General features: G+C 45.8%; 1 protein-coding gene across 7 annotated transcripts in view; it reads right to left on the reverse strand.

The window, feature by feature from the left end:
• Nucleotides 1-10,311, reverse strand: part of ARHGAP26 (Rho GTPase activating protein 26) — a 419,232-nt gene that overhangs the window by 363,748 nt on the left and 45,173 nt on the right. The gene's annotated exons all lie outside the window — the stretch shown is intronic.

Here is a 10,311-nt window from a genome sequence, read left to right on the forward strand (position 1 = left end):
GCGCCTCCCTCTCATTTTCCACATATCCAGCCCCTTCAGCAGTAGATGGAAGTGGACCTCCTTGTCCTGTGGAGCCTCCACCTAAGAGGGCTCCCAACTGCCCTCTTCCTCCGCAATGACCCCTCTTTCCATAATAAGGATAGTAGCTGTAGCAATCATAACAGTATTACTAATATAGAGTATGTAGATCCTGCATGACAGATAATATTAGAAGCACTTTAAATATATTAGCTGATTTAAATCCTTATAAGTATCCCATGAAGAAGGCATGGTCATTGTCCCCAAGACTATTTCTGCACCCCTACCGTTACTATATAGCCACTCCCACTTCCCACTCGCACCTACTTCCCAAGACTGAAGAAGAGGGAAAGGGGCTTCCTGTTGTAGGGAATTTAGAACACAAATCTCACAAATAGGCAACACTGAACAATTATAAATGAATGAAAAGAGCTGCTGGCCCGTTTTCACTAGTTACCAGTAAGGGGTACCAGTCATTCCTTTGCTGCAGTAGCAGAGGGCAGACAACCCTCAATAAATATTTAATATATGCCAGGTCCTCCCTGACTCTTACAAAACAGTTCCTGCACATTGTGCTGACAGCCTAGGCCCTCCTGTGACATTAATAGAGCCAAGGAAATCCTGTTATGGTCACTGCATTGTGCCTGGTTCTTCATTCCTTATAGGCTCTGCATCCACAGAGAAGCAGCTGCAGGGACCACTTCGTGGGTGTCTGGACACTGAGGCCCAGTGGCAGCCTGCAGCCTCACCTCCCACCTTTGCTGGCTGTGTAATCAGCCTCCTTCTAATCGTGCCCAGCTCCATGCTGCCTGGCACCAGAGGCCAGGAACCACACATGGGTAATAATTTAACAAATCACCTGTCTGGTTCTCTTGCCAGGACACCCGCTCTGCAGCTTTTACAGCTGCTGATGCTAGGGCTGCAGCTCTGTGGGATGTCAGTTAGAAAGGCAGGTAGCAGGGCCATGGGCCCACACTATCCCAGCTCTACTCTGCCACGGAGAATTCAGTGAGATGACTGACAGAGTTGAAGCCTCTTCTGCCAGGCTTAGCTCCCTGGGGGTTTCCAGATACTCCCGTTTTGCCAAATGCAAGGATTAATTAACAGAGTTCTGCTCAACAAGCAACAGCACTAACTCTCAGGAACTGAATGGCAGGAACATCCCAGGATAGAGCTGTAAGACAGCGGGAAGGCAAACTACTGTAAATGTATACCCAAATATACTTGGAAACTTACAGTGTTCCACAAACACAAAATTGTGATATGAAACTAATGGCACTTCGTGCCAAAATGTGCATGAGTCATACCCAGCCCAGGACCAAAGAAAATAAGTGAAATGGTCCCCAAACTACTTAATAATACCTACCCATTGCTTTGTTCTTTATCTGTAAACCATGAAAAGATCTTTTCAGGGTTACAAATAAGATGCCCACTTCTAAACAGTGAAAACTCTGCAGAGACAGGTCATATGAAAGAACAAATCATTTTGCCCAAAGCAGTGACAGAGAGAAAAACCTAAGGAAAGACTGCCTTTAAATAACCACCAACAAGCTACAAGCTGTCACAAGCAATTACTGCTGTCAAGTACATGTTAACATCACAGTGTGACATTCCTATTACAGTAAGACAGCAGAGCACTGATTTTTAGGATAATCTAAAAAAAAAAAAAAAAAAAAATGTTCCAAATGAGTCTCAGAGCTCTCTGACTTGGGGAAAGGAACGAGTTTTTTTGTTTTTTTTGTTTGTTTGTTTGTTTGTTTCTTTTTTTTAATGATACTTGCTTACGAGCAGTGCTTTGAGATCGGTTTGCTACTAACATTAGATTATGGCAGGATGACTTGGTTTGTTCTAAAATCAGAGAGTGGTGCCTAAGGTCACAGACTTTAGGATGGACAAAGGGAGAACCCGTAACTTGCTCAACCATCTAACCCTTTACTTCTGCAGGGAAGAAGAGAAACACCCAGAAAGGAGCAGCTGATTCTCATCAGGCACTAGGTTAACCAACATTTTATATCTGCCAATGTTAATCATTTTTACAGAGCCCCACAAAAGCCCTGGCCCCAGGTATCCCATGGTTTTCTGCAGGTCAAGATGCTTATCTAAAGAGAATTAAATGCTCATGAGTTTAGAACAAGCTTCAAAATCAGCAGGTCAGGGGTCCAATCCCTGGCTCCACCCCCACCAGCTGAAAGATGGTAGCCAAGTGACTTTGTAAGTTTGCTCAGTTGTAAAATGGAAAGAGTGATTCTACCTGCTTCATTAAGGTTTTTCAGAGAATTAAACAACAGAAAGTATTTAAAATGTTCATAAGTACAGAGCCTGTGTCGCAGAGAGCACGGAGGAAATGATAGCTGCTTGGTTGCAGGGTGTGGCTCAGTGGCTCATCCTTGCCTGGCAAGAAGAACAAGGGGGCAGGGGAGGAGGAGGAGAAGAGGAAGAAGGAGAGGAGGAAGAGGAAGGAGGAGGAGAAGGAAGAGGAAGTGGCAGTGGTGGAGACATAACTGTCATCATCATTTCAATAAACATCATCAATATCGTCATTTCAATAAACGAGGGCACACTGGTGAGCCAGTACAGTTATTGATTCCTAGATGATTCACCCACTCCGTCATTCAGCAAATATTCACTGACTGCTCCCCCACATGAGGGGCACCATGCTAGAGATTAGGAATGCAACAGGGACTAATATGGGGTTCAGCCTACAATAACTCCAGTCTGGTGGGGGCATGCCCATGTGACCAATATGGCAACCAAGACTCCAGATGAGGATCACAAATAAGCACACACAAGATGGTCAAAATACCGTATGGTAATTTAGAATGGATTTTAATTGCAATGTGAGTCCAAAAAATATGGATTAGGTACCATATTATATTTGTTCCCTACACAAGTCTTACACTGAGATTCAATGCTGCAGTTTCCACCCACACACCCACAGGGAGTTAATGTTCAACAGCGGATTAAAGTTCAGCACTAACTGGAGGAACTGTCAGAACAGTATACACCAAAATGAAGTCAGACTTCCCCTTCAGAGATGAACAGAGTCCAGCATATATGTAGCCAGAACATATACAATCGCAAAACTAAAGACATGGAAATCCAGCTGGCTGCATTTATTAACTGTGTGAGTCATCGCGACTCTAGGCAAATATAAGACTAAACTGCCCTATTGTTAACAATTCATCCAAAAGTTAGTGCAATAGAAAAATGAAGAATGAGCCACCTCTGGGCAAAAGGCAAGAAGAGGAAGAAAAAAGGACCTGCAACGCCCTCTCCAAGATAACCATGACAAGATGAGAAGCTAAAGCTATTATTTCCATAAAACCCACAATGATTCTCTAAAAGAAATGCTTTCTGGTTGTTAGAGTTTACCATATCAGTATTTCATCACCTCCAACTTTTTATTTCCCTCAAAGGATTGATCAGATGGCACTTTATGGCCAACCTAACAGCTAATGTCAATTAACCAATGTAAGTCAAAAAATTTCTTTATCTAGATCTGACTCAATCTATGGTCAGCTGAGCCAATAACTAAAGGACAAAGATGAGAAACATTACACTTAGAAGCACACTGTTTTCTAAATGAAACTGTAAGGAAATATGACTTTTCTTTAAAATTTCTGCTAGCACAGAAATGCACTGGAAAGTGGCTCTCCAGATGTGGAAAGTTAATCAGACCAAGTGTTTCTCAAATTTTATTGCTCAGACAAAATACTTGAGAATCATGACAAAGTACCAATTCTGTAGGGACCAGGTGGGGACCTTCATTTTGCATTTCTAACAAATCCCCAGATGAAGCTGATGCTGCTGGTCCATGAACTACAGTTTGAGAAGCAAGGACCTAGAACACCCAGTTGTAGTCTTGCAATGGATCATTCCCCTTTCAGTGAGACATCTCTTCATGGTTACAGATGGTTCTGAGAGTGCAGTGGAAGTCAAGGATCTTCTTCCCAGGAAATCACACAAGTGCACTTGCAAGCATGAGCACATGCACATCAACATTTCACAGGTCCACTATGGGCCACTGAAGGAACCTTCAAAGGAATATGGACCCCATGATAAGAAACTCTGCCTTAGGAAGAATACCAGTCACTGCTGCTTACACCAGACTAGCTATGGGTGGGGTGGGTTGAACAGCTGCACACCCTGGACTACTCTGTCCATGTGTGAAATTCACCCTCTTTCCATGGTCCACAATAATATAGTTAAGAAGCCTTAAAGAAGGGGAAGGAATGAGTAAATGGTAAATAAAAACAGAATCTCAGGAAGCTCTGGCTCCAAGGTTCAGTTTATTCATCTTTGGCATAAGCTCCACTTTAGGAAGCCCTCCTTCCGGGCATCATATCTGCCCTGAGTCCTAAGTAGAGCAGAGGCTGCTTGATCTTGCCACTACCTGGCATGGCCTTTCCAGGTAACATGAGGTCTAGCCTAGACCCAGGGGCGAAAGGCTAGCCATGTAGGCTCTCCTCCCTAGTTATGCTTGACGCTTGATTTCCTCATCTGTAAAATACAATTAAGAACAGACTTCACTTCACAGTGTTCTGGGGAAGAATAAGAAAATGTACACGTGATGTGCCTGGTGCACTGTGACTATCTTGAAAATGTTTCATTATTATTATGTTTTTATTATTATGAACATGCAGAGGTCAAGCTCCATGCAAAAGAAAGGCTTTCTTCCATGTCTAAATGGAAAGGCAAAGCCCAGCTCTGCCTGCCCGACTGCTGCACAGATCCACACCTGAGGTCTAAGAACCATGCTGGTGGCTACCTCTGCTGCTCACGAACACTTGTAACTGTCTTTTAACAACCACTGTGGCCTGGCATGTCTCTCTCTAACTCTAGATTTTAGATGGTCCAAAGCTTTAAGCTCCAGAACTTCAGATGCTTCTTTTTTAACATCTTGAACCAAGAAGGCCAATTCAAACACAATATGGCTCTTCTGAGAAAAGAGAGCCACCTACTAAGAAACCCTTAATAACGTGTGATATAAATCTAGAAACATTTTGTCCAGAGACCTCAGGAATTCTTGACAAGAGAGTGTTACTAGTTTGCACAGTGATCCTAAGATGCTGGAAGGGATCCAAATTGGCTTCTCCATGTTGAGGTTTCTGGAACCTCTTTAAGCAGTGTTCCTCAACAAAGGGTCCAAGGATGAAGTGCACATTTGTAGATATCACTCCAAATACTACATCAGAATTACTGAGGAAGAACCACAATTTTTAATACATAAGCCCCAGAAAGTTCCAATGCACACAAAATTTCTAAACCGAAGCAAAGACCCACCCACCCCCATGGAAAAAGACAGACAAGTAAATACACAGATGTTGCCTAAATGTCACGGGCTTTGCAGACCTCACCAAGTCTGCACGGGCTCACAGCTAAGCCCTGGGTCTATGCCAGCGTTTCCCAACCTCTATCCCTCTAGTGCCACTTTTGTATATTTTTTAAATCAAATCTATACTATTTAAATTTTTTAAACTTGATTTTACTTACATGTATTATGAAAGGAAAGTCTATAGGTAGTAGCTAGGAAATTCTGGGTTTTAGTTATTTTTTTTTGGGGGGGGTGCTGGGGATCAAACCCAGGGCCTGTGCTTGCAAGGCAAGCACTCTACCGACTAAGCTATCTCCCCAGCCCCTTAGTTATATGTTTTCCAAATAAAACATGATTATCATTAAAAAATATTTTGTCACCATACGCCAAAAATCATCTCCCATGTCACCTGTAGGAGTATTACCCCTCTTCAGGAAATACTGTTTGTGTAATCCAGGAATCTAGAATCACTTGGGATTTTATGAGGCACTCGTGACCTGTGATGCAGGGGGCTGGCTATTCTGGAAGACCTTGCCTAAAGCCTCAGTCTGCAAGTGCCTTCTTATGAAAGGAGAGAGCTTTACCTCCAGCCAGATGGACAAGAGTCCTGCCTGTACCTGTCTGTCTGCCCTGTCAATGAGGTGAGAATGGCCACCCACCCCCAGCCCAGTCTCCTCACTATGTGGACCAGGGTGGACAGCTGACCCAGCTGAGCCAGTCTGCTTCTCTTCAGAAATTCTGCAATTAGGGTACAGAGGAGCTTGTTAACTGATGCTGGACACACAAACTGAGGAATGTTTTAGAACTGGGCTGCAGAAACCTCACCTCTTTCTGCCTTGTACGCATGCTGGGGCAGAAAGCTGGTCCTTTAGAGGCAGGTGAGAGGAGAGCCTAGCAGTCCCAGGAAGAAAGTACTGCCAACCTGGGTTCCTGATTTCCCAGTCTCTGGTTCCAGGTCAGTCAATTTCCTGTCCTCAAGGTGCAGGGGACATCCCAGCAGTAAATTTCTCATCTTGGCTTCAGCTGGCTTGAGCAGGCAGCTGTTTCTGGCAACCAAATCACCCTGGACTACGACTCACTGTGCTGCTCAGTCCTGGCTGCCACGTGCAGGTGGAGTTGAAGGACACTCAGGAGCCAGAGCAGGGGCCCTTTCCACTCATGTCCCAAGAGAGGGTGGGACTGAATCATACCACAGGGGCAGGAAAGAGGGATTCTACTGAGAGTCCCCTACACATGACTCCAAGTAGAATTACCACAGGAGGTATCAGGTGACAGAAAGGTACCTGGAGCTCTTCCCTCCTGCTGATAGTAGAGAAAGAATAACGATGACAACAGTCAACAGTCGCTGAGTATGTGAACCCATGCCAGATGCTATGATTTTTACCTCATTTATTCTTCATGAGAATCCAATGAAGGTAGTCATATCATTTTCTTCATTTTATACATGAGAAAACCGGGACTCAGAAAAATCAGGTAATTGCTAATAAACAGAGGGTTCAAACTCCAGGATCTGAGCTCTTAAATATCACTTCACCTTGTTTTCTTAGACGATACTAAAGGAAAGCACAGAAACCCCAAGTAAACCTGGTATCTGAGTAGCAGTAGAAGGAGCAGCCACCAAAGGATCCTCCCTCTAACAGCAAGAAGCAGCCCAGCCCCCTGTGCCAGTCCCTGACCCCAGCCAGAAAAGCCACACCTATGGGCACGGCACCAAGAAAAAAGGGTGTGCAGAGGTAAAAAGCTGAGAGACCCTGTGCCAGCTCACCAAGGCTGGTCAGGACAAGAATCATGGGACCCAGCTTGGACCCAGCTCATAGTCAGAGGGCTAAGCTAGAGTAGCTTTTATTTCATTTTATTTCATTTTATTTTACTTTACAGTAATTGGAATATGGCATTGTCCTCTGTGGAAGAGAAGATAGACTCCCAGGCCAGTCAGAACTAAGCAAGTCTGCCAAGAGCTGGGCTGTCAGGACGCCTCGCAAATGCTGGAACAGAAACCACATTCTTGGGCTTGGGACTGGATGACATGCTGAGGGAGAGAAAACAGAGCCTTAGTTACAACTCCAGAGCCCATCCTGATACCTCTATTATTCATATCTCATTTCTAAAACCTGAAGCCCAGGGAAGGCATTGAACCTGTCAAGGTTTGCAGATCAATGACAACCAAAACTGAATGCCTGAACCCTAAAGACACCAAGTCTCGTCGAGGAACCTTCCAATGTCAGCATGGCTGATCTTCCTCTAAAACCGATGCTGACGCAACCACATCCAGCCACCCCTGCAATGGAAGTCACAGCGGGGCAAGTCACCGAGGTGAGCACTGAGGGGGGTCAATCTGTCCACAGGGCTTCATGACACTGGGAACTTACTAGTGGACTGCTCAGGGCTGGGGACAGGTCTGCGCATGGCGAACAAGAGTGGGGGGCTGAAGTGGCAGTGCCACTCAAGACCCAGTCCCACCCACAGGCCACACAGGCCCTCTTGGCTTTTGTCACCGCTGCAGCAGGCACCAAGGATCCCGAGGCACTGCTGACTGGCCTTCACTTGGTTCCCTTTTCTCCTCTTACCCTTGAAGGGAAATGGTCCCTGAGTTCTACCCACGCCGTTCCCTCTCTTGCTTTCAACACTGACTCTGCGAAGGTGCCATTTGCTGCCTCCCGTTGGCCACTCCATGTCTGCTCCTCCAGCCACCTGCTGAGCCTCCTCACCTGTGTGGAGCCGGCACCTCCCTCCTGCTCCCTCCCCTCCCACCCGAGTTCCTTATTTCTGGCACAGGGAAGAGAACACTGACTGAACTTCCCACTCTCAAGGCTCCATGCCGGTCCTTCATTTAAAAGATCCTTGAAGTCTCTGGAGCCCAAGATACAAAATCCCCTCATCCACTCTGCCTCCTTCCTCTGCAGCAGCTCCTGCATCTAGCCAGTGGCCAAGCCCATCAGCCTTCTCCCGCTTCTCACTCTTCGGCCCTCCTCTGGGTTTTGCTTAACCCCTCTTCTTCCCACCCTCGAAGGGTCTCCTGCTCGAGAACTGCTCCATAAGAACTGCACTGAGCACCAGCGTCTTGAAGCTCAGTGTGACCCCCTCCCTCGGCTACTCCAGACCTTCCACAGCCTCAGGTCCTCCAAGCCGACCCCAGCGCCTGGCCTGCACTGGAGGCCTGCTGCAGCCTGGCTCCAATGAACATCCCGACTCACTACCACAGCTTCCGGCAGGCCAGCTGGGCCCTAGCGGAACCACGTGACTCCCTGAACTTCCCAGGCCACCGTGAACTTCCCAAGCCTCTGCTCACGTGGCTCCTTCCATCTCACTTGCCTTTCCCTCCCATTTCTTCAAGCCTTTAGTTCCTTCTCCAAAGCTCAGCACAGACGTGGCATCTCCTGGAAGATGCCCTTGCACCTCCCCAAGCGGAGCGTGACCTCATTCCTCATCTGTCCTACTATCAACTCCAGCTTCACTCACTCACCCTCCTACGGCACTATGTAGAGGTGTTCTCTAAGAGACCAGGTGCTTCTGAGGGGCGGGGACTGAACAGGCTTTGTACCACGTAGCCTTCACTGCATTCTGTGCTCTCTCACCAAAACAGTACCATTTACTCATCCAACACATACCTGTGCCCATGCACCAAAATGCCACCAGACACGTAGAATACGAGTGAGCAAAAACAGAGAAAGTTCCTACCTTCATGGGCTTCTTGTGATAAAACAAACTCTAATCAAAACATACACAAAAGAGGATACATTTTGCAACATTCAGTACTATAGAAGAAAAGATTCAGGATCCTATAGAAGCACAGAGGGACCAGGAAGACTAGTTAGGGGAAATGAGATTACCATGAGCCTGAAAGATGAACGGTGAGAAGGCAAAAGTGCTCCAGGTTAAGGGGACAGCCAGTGCAAAGGCCCTGTGGTGGGTAAACGCAGAGGGCCAGTTGTAGCTGGGGTCTGTGAAGAAAGTGGAGGGAAAGGTGCAAAATGTTGGCAGGGACATGATCCAATAAATATGTAGCGTGAGTATGAATATAAGAACCTCACCAATTAGTATACTTCTCCTTACCATAAAACTAATGAAGCTTAAATCTAAAACAAAACACAAAATATTAGTTTTAAAACGTACTTCTTTCCCATTTGAAAGATGGGATTGCTATTCTCTTTAAAAAAAATGAAGACTGAAGTGAGTTCTAGCTAGAAACAGAAAAGCAAACATTAGAATCTGATAAAAACCATGTAATTCCATAAGTAATACAATGTTGTTTTACCCTTGAGTTAGAAACTGGCCAACTGACTGGGGAAAGAGCCTGTCAATCATCCTGCATAGGTGGCAAGAGCAGGGGCTACTGATGAAGGGTATTCCAGCCATGATTGCCTTGGTGTTTGAAACACCCCGTGAGGTGGGTACCAAAATCATTCCCATTTCACACGTAAGGAAACTGAAGCTCTGAAATTAAATAAATGGCCCAATATCACCCGGGTGAGGATCAATAGTTGGGCCACCCAGGCCAGTGGGACCTCAGCCTGTGCCTTTTAGCACCACCCTATGGCACCTCACAAGCCAGTCGTCATGTCAGTGCTTCTGGAACCGCACTTGCTGATTTGCCATACCTTTTTGCATTAAGTATCTAAATCCCGAATACTGACCATGCAAAAGGGAGAGATTATCTCTGAAGGAATGCAATGGAACTTCTGGTGTCAACCCCCTTCCTGTTCCAGGTCTCCCTCAAAACACTCCAACTCTTCCTCCAATTTTAATAAAGAAAAAAGTTTTCCAGTCCATTGCAATACTTAATATCCTGAGAGAACAGGAATTGGAAACCGATGAATCTCCTTAAGCGATGTCCCAGCCAAAGTCAACAGACTCCAAACCCCTCGTGCAGGCAGTCACTGTTTACAGTACATGGAACCGGAAGGAGAGAGAGATGCAGATTACTGGCAAGCTCTAGGCATGGTTTCCCCAGCTCTTGACAAATTTCTGAGTCTTTTCTG

The sequence above is a fragment of the Sciurus vulgaris genome (assembly GCF_902686455.1).
Source record: "Sciurus vulgaris genome assembly, chromosome: 6".
Classification (NCBI taxonomy): Eukaryota; Metazoa; Chordata; class Mammalia; order Rodentia; family Sciuridae; genus Sciurus; species Sciurus vulgaris.